The 20,590-nt window shown below is 44.4% G+C and overlaps 1 pseudogene; it reads right to left on the reverse strand.

Annotated features, from left to right (window-relative positions):
* Positions 1-7,685: 7,685 nt before the first annotated feature.
* Positions 7,686-10,620, reverse strand: LOC121866852 (annotated as a pseudogene).
* Positions 10,621-20,590: the final 9,970 nt, after the last annotated feature.

Consider the following 20,590-nt stretch of genomic DNA (forward strand, 5'->3'; position numbering starts at 1 on the left):
GTTCGTCAGCGTACAAATTGTAAAATTCTTTAGATTCTTGACCCGCGTGGTGAATCCGATGCACAGTTCCTGGAAGGACTGACTTCCACAAGTAGCAGAATCCATCAATGGATCTATCAATAGCTTTCGGGAAAATAGCCATACTACATAATTTAATTGCCAATAGATGCTTGCTCTATGATCCCTTCTTAGGAACCTAACCTGTATGCAATACATGGATGACCATGCCAAGAAACGAAATCAATGTTTTCACAGCATTCATGAAAAATTACCGTTTAACAGCCTCCGTTAACGGAAATGATCTGCAAGCAACATAAAACCCAAGCCTGTAACTCCAAAATGAGGCAATGCTGACCAACTTGCAGACGTACATCAAAACTTTGCCCTAAATTCACAGGTCCCTACCTGATTAAAGGAAAAGAACATGGAAACAAATTTCATGTAGTTATTGCGACAAATGTCACTGACATAGTTCATGTAGATAGAATGATAAAAGTTAGCAGACACTTGGTGGACTAATCCGTTAATTACAGCCCTACTTCTCACGACAGTTGCTCAACACAACGTAAACAATACATCATGACACAACAATAAACAATACATCACAACAATAGACAATAAATCATCAAAAACTGTGATCAGCAAACAAAAACATTAATTATCCTCACCTTTCAGGCATGGCTTGGATATCGCTTCTCTGTTTAGCATGGGCAGCTGTAACAGCTGCATCCAACAAACATCATCAAATCCAAGCTTTAGACGTTTGCCCACTGAGCAAAATGCTTATAGTGGAAGATGTCGTAACTGTCAGTACCAGCACCAAAGTTTAATAGTGATATATGCCTGAGGTCAATAGCTGTCACACTGGAGACAGCTATAAGTACACAAGATCTCAAACAACAGTCTACCATCTCACTTCCTTAGCACGCCTATATGAAGCGTCTACTCAAATATTATTTATGCGCGGGCTGTGACTCCTGAGCGTCAGGAACAATGTCATTCTTTCCATAAAAACTGCGTGGTCTATTTAATTTTGTCGAGTTATTAAGTAACACTATTTGAAATGCGGCAACTGCAGAGATGTAGCTAAACTAGGGAAACGAATGAGCGCAGTTTCAGAAGCAGTCATGAAACAGAATAGGGCCATTGCACAGTCTTAAACAGCAGTAAAAAAAGTAATCAACTAACATGGCATGCAACTGAAACCTCTGTGCTTTCACTATTACCAATGATCGGCTCATAGCGATTCAGTGAATCTAGATCCTAGTCATGTAGATGTAGAACTATTGCGGTTAGTCAATTTATTGCGCTTTTACATATAATCCGCGATTACGCTACCCTAATGATACTGGACACAGAAATAGTCAGGTATGAATCCTGGGAAGGATCTGTTTACCTAACAAGAGTAGTGTGCACCTTGGTGCTAACAATCAACTGCAGTACCTGTGTATAGTATTATTAGTAGTTTATATATGCACAAAATGAAGGTCAGATTTGAGTCAAACACCAAAAGTACACGAAAACTTATTCTTATACCAAAAATACAACCCGCAAACAACTACCTAACTTATAGGGGAAATGAAGGAAAACACGGGCTTAGTGAGGAGTATAACCTCAGGCAAACATGGCCTGCGGACAGTCAATGGATTAACCTTCCTTTTTTGTCAGAAGTAAAATTCACCCCCTAGGAATCTTTTCTTGTGTAATAAACAACAAAATATGGTTAGTTATCATGACTTTTGTTATAGAGATATCGTAACACGATACAGTATCACCTGTGCTTGACGGCCTCCACTACCTGTGATTATTATTACTGTGTTGACGACGACCCAACATAATCTACTAAATTAACCCATTAAATTCGTTTTATCTCGCCCGCAATATTATAATAAGCACTTGGCATTATAATTATTATATATCTGATATAATATTGTTATTAAATGTCAACATCTTACCAAGGGCTCAGCCAGTTGTTTCCTGGACTGTCAAATCGTTCTTTGCACTCAAATCCGCCATGTTTGCTTCACTAGGTACAGGCTTAGCACTCTTGGCCTCACCTAAAACAAAAAAAATAACAAAGTTTATAAATTTATTTAATCATTAATGTATAATAGAATGTGTTTTGCATTAAGATAGAATAAAAAATATGTTTCTATTTCATGGATATCCTTTACATTAATGTTGATCTATTGTATTGCTACTGTACTTATTTTGAAAGTTATATTTGGTCTGAGCATTTTTAGCGAACGATGTGGGAATATTTAAATGTATGCAGAGTTCCATATAAAATGGCAATAATTGAGATGACACAACGATAATTATTGAATCAACATTCTGTATAGACGAGAATGAAGAGCATGTTCATGATAGTAGGAACAGGAAAAACATAAATAAGGAAAGAGGTCTGTTCAGTGATGAGTAAACTATAGTACAGAGTAAGGAATTATCCAGATGGAGGGATAAGGCGGGGGCTGAAATAAAAGTGGAAATGGACATCCTGAAAGCAAATTATTGTGTAAATATAGGCTTACAATTACAGCATAGTTATATTTCAGGAGGACGTTTGTTGGGTGTATGAAGCGATAAGATACATAACTTTGGAAGAACACATCTCTTATAGGAGTGAATGCTGTGGGTAATAACGAATGAAGTATTTACACATTTCAACCACATATTAAACGATCGAAATTAATATTCATAATTTATCAGTAATTTATATTTGTAAGGACAATAACCATAAGACTGATCCTCAGTTCTTAACATCTTCCTTATACAAACTTTGTCTGGACAGGCACACAGTAGAGTACTTTAATTTAGTACAAACCTGTTATCACTAAGCATTATCAAGAATGTTTATCTGTGTGTATGCATGGGGTGATCTAGGATTAAAAGATATTGACAGACCTGTTTGTTAGATCGAACGATATTGTGGGTATGAGATGTTTGGTTCACACTCAGGATGGGATGGAGAAAACTCACAATGTGCTCTCTATATACATGTTGTATTGGATGTACAATGCAACTTGGTGCTGGGAAGGCAACATGGTTACAAGCGTGATGTAGAGAGCTGGTTGGTGAGGACGCTCTCGAAGAGGACAGCTTGTGGGTCGCCATGCTTCGCCAGCCAGGAGAGGACACGCCAGGCAGGCGGAGGGCGAGGACGCCAGGCAGGCGGAGGTGTTGCTGGCTGGTTGGTGTAGGTAGAAAGAGAGACAGATCACCACGAGGTCAGGTCTTAAATAAGCGGGGTAGGCGTGGCTTAGCAGTTGATCCCGCTCCGTGGTGTGTCGGCTGGTTGACCTGAACCACGAGGCTACACTGGGGAATTGGTGGGGTGGCTAGGCAGCGACAAACAGCGTTGTAGGGAGAAATTCACTACAATACTCCCCCTTCCCTCCAGGCTGTGTAGGAGACTGTTGTCTGCAGGATTGCATAGCACATGTGAGGCAGAACAGGCGGTCGTGCCTCATGTGAGACCGGCGATGGCGTGGATGAGCGGTCGCTGGGGACAACTGTCTAGATACACAATATCTGTGGGAGTAGAGAGAGGAGAATAAGGGTGTGTGGAGGCGATGAATTTTGTGCTTCCCTCACGGCAGGTGCCGAGTAGTCAGATCGCCTGCTGGGGTGTGTGGGCCTGGGTCAGGAGCAGGGCTCGTCAGCAGAAACGGATGAGGGCTGTGACAGCAGCTGGGTCCACGACAGCAGCAGGGTGCAGGACATTAGCAGGGTACCTGGGGAAAGAGAGGTGTGGGTCCGCACTCAGGAACAGAGAGAGCCTCCAAGGGCGGCAGGGGTTACTGCTGGGCCGGGGTCGGCGTCTGAGGCAGGGCCAGGTGTGCTGGGGTCGGTAGGACGTGGTGCTTAGGGCAGGAAGAGGAGCTGGTGTCTGCTTAGAGTGCAGAGCTGCTCTAGGGGTGTCTAACCTGCGGTGTAGAGACAGTAGCTGTAGAGCTGATGAGAGCTGCTTCTGGGTGGATAAGCCAGTCTTCCATGTTGCTTGAAGACTGGGGCGCGTGATCAGTTTCTCCTCATCCTGTGTGAGTGGTCACTCGGTCACCATTTGTGGGGTATGAGATGTTTGGTTCACACTCAGGATGGGATGGAGAAAGGAAACTCACAATGTGCTCTCTATATACATGTTGTATTGGATGTACAATGCAGCTTGGTGCTGGGAAGCAGCATGGTTACAAGCGTGATGTAGAGAGGGCTGGTTGGTGAGGGCGCTCAGAGAAGGACAGCTTGTGGTCGTCATGCTGCGCCAGCGAAGAGGACCGCCAGGCAGGCGGAGGTGTTGCTGGCTGGTTGGTGTAGGTAGAAGAGAGCAGATCACCACGAGGTCAGGTCTTAAATAGCGGGGGTAGGCGTGGCAGCAGTTGACCCGCTCCGTGGTGTATGGCGCTGGTTGACCTAGAACATTGGGATCAAAGGCAGCGACAAACAGCGTTTGTGGGGAGAATTCCACTACAATATATTCCACTTGGATTATAATATACTGTATTGGTAACCATTATTAGATGCTAAATGTGTCTTAAAATCGTGTATCCAACAAACTCATAACAGTACTGTGTATTCAAATAAACTACCAATGTGTATAAATGGTCTTAAATACGATGCATACAGTACTGAAATCGATAAAAATTGCCTGGTTGAAGCCTTTCCCAAGTCCTTGAATCCTCAACTGCATTTCTGGGTGGTTTATGGTTGAGTCTGTCATACTTAAATGTGACGATACAGAGTGGATCAGGAATATCACAAGGGGGTCCAAGAAGTTTTGGGTGGGGGAGACTGTAGTGGAATTCTCCCCTACAAACGCTGTTTGTCGCTGCCTAGCCGACCCCACCAATTCCCAAGTGTATGCCTCGTGGTCTAGGTCAACCAGCGCCGCCATACACCACGGAGCGGGGGTCAACTGCTAAGCCACGCCTACCCCCGCTATTTAAGACCTGACCTCGTGGTGATCTCTCTCTCTACCTACAGCCACAGCCAGCAACACCTCCTCCTCTGCCGCTGCCTGGCGGCCCTCCCTCCTCCGCCTGCCTGGCGGTCCTCTCTCCCGCTGGCGAGCATGGCGACCCACAAGCTGTCCTTTTCTGAGCACCCTCACCAACCAGCTCTCTCTACATCACGCTTGTAACCATGCTGCCTTCCCAGCACCAAGCTGCATTGTACATCCAATACAACATGTATATAGAGAGCACATTGTGAGTTTCCTTTCTCCATCCCATCCTGAGTGCGAACCCAAACATCTCATACCCCACAAATGGTGACTCCCGGAGATTCGCACTCACACAGGATGGAGGAGAAACTGATCACGCTCCCAGTCTTCAAGCAACATGGAAGACTGGCTTATCCACCCAGAAGCAGCTATCATCGGCTCTACAGCTACTGTCTCTACACCGCAGGTTAGACACCCTAGAGCAGCTCTGCTACTCTAAGCAGACACCAGCTCCTCTTCCTGCCCCAAGCACCACGTCCTACCGACCCCAGCACACCCGTCCTGCCTCAGACGCCGACCCCGGCCCAGCAGTAACCCCTGCCGCCCCTGATGCGGCCTCTGTTCCTGAGTGCGGACCCACACACCCCTCTTTTCTCCCTCAGGTACTCCCTGCTAATGTCCTGCACCCTGCTGCTGTCGTGGACCCAGCTGCTGTCACGAGCCCTCATCCGCTGCTGCTGACACAGCCCCTGCTCCTGACCCAGGTCCACACACCCCAGCAGGCGCATCTGTCGACTCTGTACCTGCCGTGAGGGAAGCACAACATTCATCGCCTCCACACACCCTTATTCTCCCTCTCTACTCCCACAGATATTGTGTATCTAGACAGTTGTGTCCAGCGACCGGCTCATCACGCCATCGCCGTTGTCTCACATGAGGCACGCACCGCCCGTTCTGCCTCGCATGTGCTAAGCAACTCTGCAGACAACAAGTCTCCTACACCGCCTGGAGGGAAGGGGGAGTACTGTAGTGGAATTCTCCCCTACAAACGCTGTTTGTCGCTGCCTAGCCGACCCCACCAATTCCCAAGTGTATGCCTTGTGGTCTAGGTCAACCAGCGCCGCCATACACCACGGAGCGGGGGTCAACTGCTAAGCCACGCCTACCCCCGCTATTTAAGACCTGACCTCGTGGTGATCTCTCTCTCTACCTACAGCCACAGCCAGCAACACCTCCTCCTCTGCCGCTGCCTGGCGGCCCTCCCTCCTCCGCCTGCCTGGCGGTCCTCTCTCCCGCTGGCGAGCATGGCGACCCACAAGCTGTCCTTCTCTGAGCACCCTCACCAACCAGCTCTCTCTACATCACGCTTGTAACCATGCTGCCTTCCCAGCACCAAGCTGCATTGTACATCCAATACAACATGTATATAGAGAGCACATTGTGAGTTTCCTTTCTCCATCCCATCCTGAGTGCGAACCCAAACATCTCATACCCCACAAATGGTGACTCCCGGAGATTCGCACTCACACAGGATGGAGGAGAAACTGATCACGCTCCCAGTCTTCAAGCAACATGGAAGACTGGCTTATCCACCCAGAAGCAGCTATCATCGGCTCTACAGCTACTGTCTCTACACCGCAGGTTAGACACCCTAGAGCAGCTCTGCTACTCTAAGCAGAGACCAGCTCCTCTTCCTGCCCCAAGCACCACGTCCTACCGACCCCAGCACACCCGTCCTGCCTCAGACGCCGACCCCGGCCCAGCAGTAACCCCTGCCGCCCCTGATGCGGCCTCTGTTCCTGAGTGCGGACCCACACACCCCTCTTTTCTCCCTCAGGTACTCCCTGCTAATGTCCTGCACCCTGCTGCTGTCGTGGACCCAGCTGCTGTCACGAGCCCTCATCCGCTGCTGCTGACACAGCCCCTGCTCCTGACCCAGGTCCACACACCCCAGCAGGCGCATCTGTCGACTCTGTACCTGCCGTGAGGGAAGCACAACATTCATCGCCTCCACACACCCTTATTCTCCCTCTCTACTCCCACAGATATTGTGTATCTAGACAGTTGTATCCAGCGACCGGCTCATCACGCCATCGCCGTTGTCTCACATGAGGCACGCACCGCCCGTTCTGCCTCGCATGTGCTAAGCAACTCTGCAGACAACAAGTCTCCTACACCGCCTGGAGGGAAGGGGGAGTACTGTAGTGGAATTCTCCCCTACAAACGCTGTTTGTCGCTGCCTAGCCGACCCCACCAATTCCCAAGTGTATGCCTCGTGGTCTAGGTCAACCAGCGCCGCCATACACCACGGAGCGGGGGTCAACTGCTAAGCCACGCCTACCCCCGCTATTTAAGACCTGACCTCGTGGTGATCTCTCTCTCTACCTACAGCCACAGCCAGCAACACCTCCTCCTCTGCCGCTGCCTGGCGGCCCTCCCTCCTCCGCCTGCCTGGCGGTCCTCTCTCCCGCTGGCGAGCATGGCGACCCACAAGCTGTCCTTTTCTGAGCACCCTCACCAACCAGCTCTCTCTACATCACGCTTGTAACCATGCTGCCTTCCCAGCACCAAGCTGCATTGTACATCCAATACAACATGTATATAGAGAGCACATTGTGAGTTTCCTTTCTCCATCCCATCCTGAGTGCGAACCCAAACATCTCATACCCCACAGTCTTATATAATCTCATACCCCACAGTCTTATATCAACTAAGTGGTAAGCGTGGTGTCCGTGTGATGATGACATTAGTTAACTTCTCTGGCATATAAAGTCCTTAGGACAGCAAATACATACGATTGAATTATTGCAACAGCAGATTCTAGTATTAAAAGAAGGATTTGAGCTAATATTAAAAACGACACTAAAGTCAAAGACAAAGAAGGGCCTATATTGCCTAAAAGTGTCAACAAAAGATGCCCTGCAATTATGTTAGCTGCTAGTCGAACGGCTAAAGTTCCTGGTCGAATAATATTTCTTAAAGTTTCTACTAATACTATAAATGGTATCAGAAGACCTGGTGTTCCTTGGGGAACTATATGAGCAAGCATGTGTTGGGTATGGTTAATTCAACCAAATAAAATAAAAGTCAGTCATAAAGGTAAAGCAAGTGTAAGAGTTATCGCAAGGTGTCTTGATCTAGTAAATACATACGGGAGAAGCCCGAGAGTGTTATTAAATATAATAAATCTAAATAAAGAAATGAATAAAATAGTTGAACCTTTAGTGGCTTGCCCTAAAATTGCTTGAAATTCATTGTGAAGAAGTTGCATAATTTGGGATCAAACTAGTGCTCAACGTGAGGGAGCTGCTCAATAAAGGTAAGGAATAAAAAGTAACCCAACAAAAGTTGATAATCAATTGATTGATAATGAAAAGATTCTTGAAGAAGGTTCAAAAATAGAAAATAGTCTTGTTATCATTTTCAGGTTTTTTGGTGTTGAGCTTTTAGTTCAATTGAAGGGGACATTTTAAGTGGAGATTTTATAAAATAGTTTAGAATAAAAAACAAAAGAAATCCAATAAGAAATATAAAAAATAGATTTAATCATAAAAGAGGTGCTATTTGAGGCATCAAAAAGTATTCCAGTGGAATTACTTGAGCTTGACAAGCTCATATTATTAATTAACTAACTTTTTCCACCAGAAGTAGGCGCCTCTACTATGATAGGTTTAAAAGACCTATACTTGCTTTCAGTCATCGGGTGATAGATCGGATGAGGAAGAGATTCAATTTAAAAAAGCTGAGACTGACACACTTTCTACTACAATTGGTATAAATCTATGGTTAGCCCCACAAATTTCTGAGCATTGCCCAAAAAATAGTCCTGGTCGGTTAACCATAAATCTAATTTGGTTAAGACGGCCTGGAATTGCATCTGCTTTTACTCCCAGAGCTGGGACAGTTCAAGAGTGAATAACATCAGCAGCAGTGACTAACATTCGAACTTGTGTGTTTATAGGTAATACAGTTCAGTTGTCTACGTCTAAAAGTCGAAATCCAGATAAATCTAGTTCGTTAGATGGAGTTATATAGGAGTCAAACTCTACTTGCAGAAAGTCTGAGTATTCATACCTTCAATATCATTGGTGTCCAATTGTTTTAAGAGTAATCCTAGGGTTATTAACTTCATCTAGAAGATAAAGTAACCGAAGTGAAGGGAGAGCAATAAAAATAAGAATAATAGCAGGAAGGAGTGTTCAAATTACTTCAATTGTTTGGTTTTCAAGGAGGAAACGATTAACAAAAGCATTAGGAAATATAGCGGCTATTATATAACCAACAAAAGTAGTAATTAAAATCAATACTACCATAGTATGATCATGGAAGAAAATAAGTTGCTCTATAAGGGGTGACGCACTGTCTTGGAATCCTAGGTGACCTCATGTTGCCATTACTAAAAGGAAATAATTTTCCCTAACAGGAGCTTAAATCCTGCACATCTATCTGTCATTTTAGTAGTTAGTGATTATAGGGATTTCTATATAACTGTGATCAGCTGGGGGATAAGCATGCTGTCATTCAATTGAAGTAGGTAAGAATAAAGAAAATATAACTGTTCGTTTAACTACCAAAGCTTCTCATACAATAATAATGAATCTAAGAACGGCTACAAGAGAAATTATTGATCCAATTGAAGATAGAACATTTCATGCGGTGAATGCGTCAGGATAGTCAGAGTATCGTCGTGGTATCCCATTTAATCCTAAGAAATGTTGTGGGAAGAAAGTGATATTTACTCCTGTAAATATAGTTAAAAAGTGAATTTTTAATCATTTAGGATTTATAGATAAGCCCGTAAATAGGGGAAATCAGTGGGCGATTCCTGCAAAGATGCCAAAAACTGCGCCTATAGATAGAACGTAATGAAAGTGAGCAACAACATAATATGTGTCGTGAAGAATAATATCAATAGATGAGTTAGCAAGAACTACTCCTGTAAGACCACCAACTGTAAAGAGAAAAATAAAACCAAGAGCTCAGAGAAGAGATGGGCTGTAATTGATTTGAGTACCTTGAAGGGTGCCCAATCATCTAAAAATTTTAATTCCTGTAGGAACTGCAATAATTATTGTGGCAGAAGTAAAGTAAGCTCGGGTGTCAACATCCATACCTACAGTAAATATGTGGTGTGCTCAAACAACGAAACCAAGAATTCCAATTGCTATCATAGCATAGATTATTCCCAGCCAGATGAAGTGAGAAAATTCCTAAGTCAACGGAAGCACCTGCGTGAGCAATTGCCGCAGAGAGCGGAGGGTAGACAGTTCACCCAGTTCCTACTCCACTTTCTACTATTCCTCTTGTTAATAATAATGTTAAAGAAAAAGGAAGAAGCCAAAATCTTATATTGTTTATACGGGGAAATGCTATATCTGGAGCTCCTAGTATAAGTGGTACAAGTCAGTTTCCAAAGCCTCCAATTATAATGGGTATAACTATGAAAAAAATTATAACAAAAGCGTGGGCGGTTACAACTACATTGTAGATTTGATCGTCACCAATGAGGCTTCCTGGTTGACCTAATTCAGCACGAATTACCAGTCTTAATGAAGTCCCTACTATGCCTGCTCATGCTCCGAAGATAAAATATAGGGTACCAATGTCTTTATGATTTGTTGAAAAGAGTCATCGTTGCGTGATAAGGTGGCTGAGGAATAGGCGATAGATTGTAAATCTAGAAACAAGTTTAAACTTTCTTATTAGGCTGCATAGTGGAAATTATTAAGACGTTAGATTGCAAATCTAAAGATGTGTATATCACTGGAGCTTAAAAGATACCAAAATGAAAGTATTTTAAGATTTAAAAGATTTTCTTTTTTTGACAACTTTGAAGGATGTTAGTTTAAATAACTTAAAATCTTAGAATATGATAAAAACTGATGGGACAAAGAGTCCAAAAAGATTGATAAATGCCATTAAAGGGGTGAAAAATCTTTGTCTTTGATGTGGAGATGATCATTTCAATTTTGGTGAAAAAAGAACAAATGCCGAAATCGAGATTCGCAAATAGTAATATAGGGAAATCAAAGTAGATGCCAGAAGAACCAGTAAGGGCATGAAGAAATAACTAGAGGTTATTTCTTGAATTAAAATTCATTTAGGGAAAAAACCAGTGAAAGGAGGTAGACCTCCTAGAGAAAGCAAAGATAAAAGTACCGGTATAAGAATTTTATTGGGTAATGGGGAAGCATTATTGGAAGTAATTTGGGAAAAATGAAAAATCTGCTGGAAGTGAAAGATTAATGCCACTGAAGAAGATATTAAAGACTAAAAAAGAAAATATATTGTTCACATATTTTCACTAATTAAAATAGCAGATAGCAGAAAGTATTCATGCTATATGATTAATAGAAGAAAAAGCCATAATTTTTCGAAGTAAAGTTTGATTAATACCACCAACTGCTCCAATGATTGCTGATAGAATAATTGCATAAAACAAAATAGTTGTGACTAAATAGTTAAAAGTAAGGTACGAGAGCAGAAGTATAGGAGCAATTTTTTGAATGGTTATGAGCACAATAGATTGGATTCAATTTATTCCTTCCATAACTTGAGGGAACCAAAAATGAAATGGAGCCGCTCCTAGTTTAAGAAGAAGGGCAAGGGCCAAGCAAAGTGGTGCGACGCTGGGGGAAATCAATATAATTGAGGCTGAAAAAATAATAATAGCAGATCCTAGAGCTTGGATAAGAAAGTATTTAAGTGCAGACTCAGAAGAATATTGATTATTTTTTGTAATAATTAAAGGAATAAAAGATAAAAGGTTTAATTCTAAGCCTGCTCATGCCCCAAATCATGAAGTGGAAGAAATAGATAAAATTTTTCCTGAAATAAGGGTTAAAATAAATATTAATTGAGAGGGAGAAATTAGCATTAAAAAGAGAGAGGTTTATGCTCTCATAAACGGGGTATGAACCCATTAGCTTAGAATTAGCTTATCTTTTGTATACTGGTGTAAACGGCACGAAAAGTTTTGATCTTTAAAGAATTGGTGGAATTCCATTGTATATAGATAACATGAGTAAAAAAATTACATAATCTGTCCTATCAAGACAGCCCTTTTTCAGGCATCATATTTTAATAATATGAAGTTAATAGAAATATTATTAGTAAAATAAAAAATAAAAAAATAGAAAATTAAGAAAATATAATTTACAATAGTATATATATATATATATATATATATATATATATATATTATATATACATATAAATGTATATAATTAATTTAATATTATATATCTGGGACAATTGTGATTTATACACAGCCTTCTGTAATTATAAAATTCCCTCTCCCAATAGAAATCTAAGCCCGTTGGGAAATGGGACCTCCCCTCAGGAAGAAGGGACCATTTTAAAGGGCTTAGATTTCATTATAGATCTTATTTAGTCGATTTATATAACTAAATTGTCGACTTTTCAGTTGACTAGGTATTTCAATGAAATTATATAAGTTTACATTTTAGATTCGCCTTAAAAATATATTTTTGTTCTGTTGTGTATAATTTTAGTTGAAAGACTAGGTTACGAGCTCTCTCCTTACATATATTTAAATGTATATATAATTAGAAAAATAGTACAATTTTAAGAAGGTACAAAGTTTTACTTCTGTATGGGAAATCTTCTATTCAACTTTAAGACCAGAACTTTTATTTTCGAGCAAAAAATAGAGGTTTGTGTCAAATTTCTCACAAAATTGAAGTTGCGGGCGCATGGGAGCGACCCATATAGGGTCTCAAATATAAGATTAGAAAAGTTTTTACTAAGTTTCACGAGAATCATGATTTTCCCAACGGGCTCCCTAACTATTTTTTTTCGTGGTAAGTTTATTCTACTGTTGACAGCAAAAAAAGTAAGTGAGGGAGCTAGTTGACATTCTTAACTAGCTCCCTAACTTGTATTTTTGTTGAAAATCATAATGATACAAAATTAAGAATGATTTTAGCTGCTTAGTTCGCTGGATTTTGGCAAAATTTTTTATTTAAATATGGTAGTTTTAATAAGATTATTTATAATGAAGGCAAATTCTCATTTTTTTTTTTTTAAATTGAAGTTGCGGGCGCATGGGAGCGACCCATATGCGGTTTCAAATTTTAAAATACTTATATTTTAATTAAAAAAAAAATCATAATCAAAATTTCTGTTTTTAGTATATTGACGCGTTTTGAAGCAGACCGGCACTTTTAAAAATTTAATTTTCTGGTTTGAAATATGTAGATATATTACTATAACTCAAATATTTTGTTTAAGGTTAGGAAGTTAGTGGAGAGTGCTAACTAACTCAGAACTTCATTTTGTTGTTAGGGAGTTAATTAGCACTTCTAACAAACTTCATAACAATTTTCGATTTTGTCGGAGTTTCTTTTGAAGCTGCATGAAATGGTGTTTTACCTTCATAATTTTTTAGCTTGATTTGGGCGTGGGACAGATTTTTTTGGGTAATAAATAACTGATATAATTTGTTTAATTATTTATATTTATAATCATATTTATATTGTTAATTTTAACGTTGATAACAAATTTCTTTAATTTTAGTACGTTTATTTAATCGTCAAAAATTAAAAAATACTATTTGTACACTCATGGAAGTTTGATTCTTGCTTGATACTGTAGTGGCTACTCTCCCCTACAACTTCCAACTGAGCTCCGGCCGCACTCCGACCAGCCAATCAGAGTGCAGCCAGCTACGCCGAGAGACTAGGTCTATGCAGAGGACGTAGGGGGTACGATCGCCGACCTAGTCTCGACCATCAACCTCCAGTTCAGGATCAGAGCGTTTCACACCTTACGCTGGAGCCGCTGTGATTGGTCACCTCGCTACGCGCACCCCAGATCCTGATCCTGGTAAATTGTATAAATACGGCAACACCTGCCCAGGGAGGACATCCTACACTCAACTACTGGACCAGCAACATCTCTCTCAGCTCCTCACCTAGTCACTCCTAAGCACTGCGCTGTACAACAATATATATACAGGAAGCGCATCGTGAGTTTCTATCCAACCTCATTCCTGAGTGAAGGTATCTACATGTACGTACGTTTGTGTGCCCATACAAAGAGATAATAGACAACTAAAGAGAATTGACAACTGGCCACTTTCAGTACACTACATTGGTGACCCCCGGAGCCGTGAATACCACACTCCATTCTGCTGCCTTACTACTTGAGCTGAGAAGATCGTCCTGCCTGCTGCCAGCCTAGGCCAACCGCCTCCCTGCACCACCCACCACTCTCACAACAGACGCTTCTTCTACTGCAGTGGGCGCCGTCTTACAGCAGGAGATCAACGGAATTCTCATGCCCGTTGCTTTTTTCTCACAACGGCTTCAACCACCACACCTCAAGTACAGCGCCTTTGATCGAGAACTCCTGGCCATATACCTGGCTGTCAAACATTTCCAGCACTTCCTCGAGGCCCGTCAGTTCACCATCTTCACTGATCACAAGCCCCTCGTCCACGCCTTCGCTTCAGCTTCCCAGTCACATACACCTCGTGTCCTGCGCCACTTGGCTTACATCTCAGAGTTCTCCAGCGACGTCCAACACATTAAAGGCAGCCACAACGAGATCGCCGACGCCCTCTCTCGTTGTGTATCCAACATTCTTCCCTCATCTCCACCCATTGACTATGGGCAGCTAGCCGCGGCTCAAGAGAAGGACGAAGACCTGGCAAAATACAAGACATCCCCCTCAAGCCTCACACTCCAAGAACTCCCTGTTCCTGGCACAAAGACAAAATTGTGGTGCGACATATCCTGTGGGCATCCTAGACCGTTCGTGCCTCATGTCCACCGCCGCACTGTGTTCGACCGCATCCATGGTCTCAGCCACCCGGGTGTGCGGGCCTCCCAGCGCCTCCTCACGCAACGTGTCGTCTGGCCCGGCATCAAGTCCGATACTAAGAAATGGGCTGCCCAGTGCCTGGCCTGCCAATCCTCCAAAGTACATCGTCACATACGGGCCCCCTTACATACTTTCCCTATTCCCAAAGGACGTTTTCAAGTAGTACACCTCGACATCGTGGGACCTCTTCCATCATCCTACGGCAGCACCTACATCTTCACCTGCATCGACCGTTTCACCAGGTGGACAGAAGCAATTCCCATGCCCAATGCTACAGCAGAGACTACTGCCCGCGCCTTCATGTCCGGTTGGGTTTCCCGTTTCGGCCCCCCCGCAACCGTAATCACTGACCGAGGAGTCCAGTTTGAGTCACAACTCTGGCAGCACCTCCTACAGTTCCTCGGCACGTCTAGACAACGCACTACAGCATACCACCCTCAAGCCAACGGCATGGTAGAGCGTTTTCACCGGCAGCTAAAAGACGCACTCAAGGCACAGCACGACCCTTACAGCTGGACTGACGCGCTTCCCTTAGTGCTCCTCGGCATCCGTGCGTCACACAAGGAGGATATGGACTGTAGCCCAGCAGACCTTACACTAGGCGAGCCCCTTCGGCTACCTGGGGATTTCTCACTCCCTCCTAACCCTCACCAAACCACTCCAGCCGGTCGTCACGATTTACTCCAAAAGCTACGACAAGCAGTTTCTGCATTCAGAGCTACTACTCCACGCCAGCCTCCTCGGCGCCCTGAATACATCCCTCCTGCACTACTCACAGCCGAGTATGTTTTCGTCAGGCGTGATGCTCATCGCAACCCATTACAACGTCCCTACGATGGACCTTTCCAGGTGGTTACCCGTTCAGCAAAGTTCCTGACGATTATCCGGAATGGCAGACATGACACCGTCAGCATAGACCGAGTCAAACCGGCCACCTTACCCTGTGGGCCCCCAGCCCAGCAGCACCATCAACAAACTACGCCTGCACCAGTCTACCCGCAGTTACCACCGGCAGCAACACCACGCCCACGACATTTCTGGGCACCCTCTTTTCACCCTCAAGTAAACCCTGTTCCTGCTGTAGAACCTCCTCCTATAGAACCTGCACCTATCATAGAACCTGTACCTATCATAGACCCTCCTCCTGTCATAGAACCTGAACCTGTATTAGACCTCCCTCCTAACATAGAACCTGCTCCTGCCATGGACCCTCCTCCTGACATACAACCTGCACCTATCGTAGAACCTGCTCCTGCCATGGACCCTCCTCCTGACATACAACCTGCACCTATCGTAGAACCTGCTCCTGCCATGGACCCTCCTCCTGACGCAGCCCCTGCAGCAGCAGGAGCACAACAACCACTGCTTGTACAACCTCCTCTAATCCCAAACCCTCTTTCTCCTCCTAATTCTCCCACAGGTTTTGTGTCACTGGAGGGAGTTGTTACACGTAGCGGCCGAGTCGTACATACACCTGCCCGGTATGTGTTATGTGTGAGACACAACCCAGACAACATCCAGCCTCCCGCTGCGCCGGGAGGGGAGGGGGAGTATTGTAGTGGCTACTCTCCCCTACAACTTCCAACTGAGCTCCGGCCGCACTCCGACCAGCCAATCAGCGTGCAGCCAGCTACGCCGAGAGACTAGGTCTATGCAGAGGACGTAGGGGTACGATCGCCGACCTAGTCTCGACCATCAACCTCCAGTTCAGGATCAGAGCGTTTCACACCTTACGCTGGAGCCGCTGTGATTGGTCACCTCGCTACGCGCACCCCAGATCCTGATCCTGGTAAATTGTATAAATACGGCAACGCCTGCCCAGGGAGGACATCCTACACTCAACTACTGGACCAGCAACATCTCTCTCAGCTCCTCACCTAGTCACTCCTAAGCACTGCGCTGTACAACAATATATATACAGGAAGCGCATCGTGAGTTTCTATCCAACCTCATTCCTGAGTGAAGGTATCTACATGTACGTACGTTTGTGTGCCCATACAAAGAGATAATAGACAACTAAAGAGAATTGACAACTGGCCACTTACAGTACACTACACTACTATGAGCACCTTTGCGGTTGAGAAATCTTGCCATACTGTCTATAGAGCGACAATTGACAGATGAAATAGTTTTTGACAACGTCATTGAAGAATTTGCCAACAAAACAAAAAAGTTACTTAGTAGAAAGTTGTAGTTTTCATTTCAGAAATAAAGATGGTCCTAATTTACACTTTTTACTTCTTCCCTATCCTATATGTCGTTTTGCTTTTTGTTTAACTGTTACTTATAAAGTTTAAGTATGTTTGGGGTGTATTTAAAGCATACTATATTTGAGTATGTGAAAGTACAGTAATATTATAATGGTACACAAACTATTTAATATATATATGTATATATATATATATATATATATATATATATATATATATATATATATATATATATATATATATATATATATATATATATATATATATATATATATATATATAAAGGGCTGCCCCGGCGGCACACACTCTAGCTACGCCACTGAGAAGCAGATGGTTTCTGCCCCTTGCTTGTCTGCTGCGATTCCAGGTCTGCTCTCGACGGGATCGCATTTGGATCAGGGGAAAATAAGGACCTCATCCTCCGAATACGAGGGTTAACATCCACACTTCAGGATGCAGGCCGTCCTGTGACATTCCTATGGATGCCCAGTCATGTCGGTATCTTGGGGAATGAGGCAGCAGATGGCCTTGCCAAGACTGGCTGCAACAAGGCCACACCTGACTACGTTGTTCCCCGAACACTTTTACAGCTCAGGACCCAAATTCGCCGCAAACAGAGAGAAGCTCGGGAAACAGCCATCCCCCTGGACTCCCCGCCCACCTGGCACAATGTCCTCCGTAAACTTCCTGACCTCTCGTACGTCTATGGGAGAGGGTCTCGTAAAGGGGACGTGATTGCTGCCCGTATCATCATTGGGTATGACTTTGCTTGGGAGATTGGTATCCCGGCATCCCCTGAGCAACGCTCTTGTGCATTATGCAGAAGACCCGACAGCAGCACCCTTATCCACTACCTCCTAAGATGTCTCCACACACAACGCTTCCGTGACGCCTGTTGGACCACCACTCCACGACCCCCTGACGGAGACACGATGATCCTCCCAATACTGGCCAGTTATTTTGTAAAAAACATTGATTATGTGTTAAAGGAATATCCTTCCTTCCTTAGGCTTTAGTAAGCCCCTTTATAATATTTATGCTATATATACTTGTCACACTTGCCAGATGCATCTGGTGTCATTGTACAGGGGTACCTAGTGACAGCACTAGGATCCCGCTTCCTCTATCAAGGAATAAACAATTGAAATTGAAAATTGAACTGCACAGGCTAGCTAGTGCAGCACTCATACTGTATTCCTGTCAGAAGTAGTGCTTGGCAGAGATGCCAGGTACGATGCTGTTACCAGCTTTGGACTTCTGACCCCAGGACTCGGCTGAATATGCTGTAAATGTTGTTCCTCTTTAATGGTCGTTAATTATGCCTGCACATCTCTTCATTTCCGATTTAATGGAATATTTCTGCTGGTTACCGTCATTTAATTTGGTTTATTTTAGGCATGATAAAGGATTAATGTGTGGCTGTGCATTATTGCATTTATAATGTGCTTGGTGGGATTTTTTGGGTGGAGGCCATATGTGTTTTCATAATGGAGTTTTGTTTTCTATGTATGATGATATTTAACCTTTCAGGAGCAAAATAAGGAACATGTGCTGGAGGTGTGTGTCATCTCTGGTGCTTGGTGGCTCAAGCTATGCGAGCAGGCTGCATAGTTAATTGTTTTTGCTGTGTATTCATACACCAGGCCACGTGAAAGAGTTCTCTCTGTCTGCTTTGATCTGTTGCGTTGTGTGGTAGTGTCAATACTGTGTCAAAATGTTTTTTGTAATGCCTCCTACTCATTCACACATTTTATACACACACAATCACAAAGTTTAGCAATTATTAAAATATTTGTGTCGGTGTGTCTTTATAGTAAGTGAATTTTTTACACCCATGGTGAATCAATAACTGAGCAAGAATTATAGTACAGTACTCTATTTTGACCTTAACATGCAGAGGTCAGCTTATCTTGTGTTTTTTCACAGGAAGATTACTAAAAGATGTGGCATCATATGGTATAAACGATATATTTGCTATTTTTTACAGTATAATCACAGTCAAGAGATGTAAGCCTGGATTTGTGCACCATGCAGTGAGTGGTGTGTAGTGGAATTCTCCCTCACAAACGCTGTTTGTCGCTGCCTAGCCGACCCCACCAATTCCCCAGTGTATGCCTCGTGGTCTAGGTCAACCAGCGCCGCCATACACGGAGCGGGGTCAACTGCTAAGCCACGCCTACCCCGCTATTTAAGACCTGACCTCGTGGTGATCTGTCTCCTTCTACCTACACCAACCAGCCAGCAACACCTCCGCCTGCCTGGCGGTCCTCTCCTGCTGGCGAGCATGGCGACCCACAAGCTGTCCTTCTCTGAGCGTCCTCACCAACCAGCTCTCTACATCACGCTTGTAACCATGCTGCTCCAGCACCAAGCTGCATTGTACATCCAATACAACATGCATATAGAGAGCACATTAGAGTTTCCTTTCTCCATCCCATCCTGAGTGTGAACCAAACAATCTCATACCCCACAAATGGTGACTCCCGAGATTCGCACTCACACAGGATGGAGGAGAAACTGATCACGCTCCCAGTCTTCAAGCAACATGGAAGACTGGCTTATCCACCCAGAAGCAGCTCTCATCGGCTCTACAACTACTGTCTCTTCACCGCAGGTTAGACACCCTAGAGCAGCTCTGCTACTCTAAGCAGACACCAGCCCTCTTCCTGCCCCAAACACCACGTCCTACCGACCCCAGCACACCTGTCCTGCCTCAGACGCCGACCCCGGCCCAGCAGTAACCCCCTGCCGTCCCTGATGCGGCTCTCTGTTCCTGAGTGCGGACCCACACACCTCTTTTTCTCCCTCAGGTACTCCCTGCTAATGTCCTGCACCCTGCTGCTGTTGGACCCAGCTGCTGTCACGCTCATCCGCTGCTGCTGACACAGCCTGCTCCTGACCCAGGCCCACACACCCCAGCAGGCGCATCTGGCGACTCTGTACCTGCCGTGAGGAAGCACAACATTCATCGCCTCCACACACACCTTCTCCCTCTCTACTCCCACAGATATTGTGTATCTAGACAGTTGTCCCCAGCGACCGGCTCATCCACGCCATCGCCGTTGTCTCACATGAGGCACGCACCGCCCGTTCTGCCTCACATGTGCTATGCAACTCTGCAGACAACAAGTCTCCTACACCGCCTGGAGGAAGGGGAGTATTGTAGTGGAATTCTCCCCTACAAACGCTGTTTGTCGCTGCCAGCCGACCCCACCAATTCCCCAGTGTATCCTCGTGGTCTAGGTCAACCAGCGCCGCCATACCCACGGAGCGGGGTCAGCACCACGCCTACCCCCGCTATTTAAGACGACACCTCGTGGTGATCTGTCTCTCCTTCTACCTACACCAACCAGCCAGCAACACGCCTGCCTGGCGGTCCTCTCTCCGCTGGCGAGCATGGCGACCCACAAGCTGTCCTTCTCCTGAGCGTCCTCACAACCAGCTCTCTACATCACGCTTGTAACCATGCTGCCTTCCCAGCACCAAGCTGCATTGTACATCAATACAACATGCATATAGAGCACATTGTGAGTTTCCTTTCTCCATCCCATCCTGAGTGTGAACCAAACAATTCTCATACCCCACAGGTGACATA

This window comes from Homarus americanus, unplaced genomic scaffold (assembly GCF_018991925.1).
Source record: "Homarus americanus isolate GMGI-L3 unplaced genomic scaffold, GMGI_Hamer_2.0 scaffold41981, whole genome shotgun sequence".
NCBI classification, from domain to species: domain Eukaryota; kingdom Metazoa; phylum Arthropoda; class Malacostraca; order Decapoda; family Nephropidae; genus Homarus; species Homarus americanus.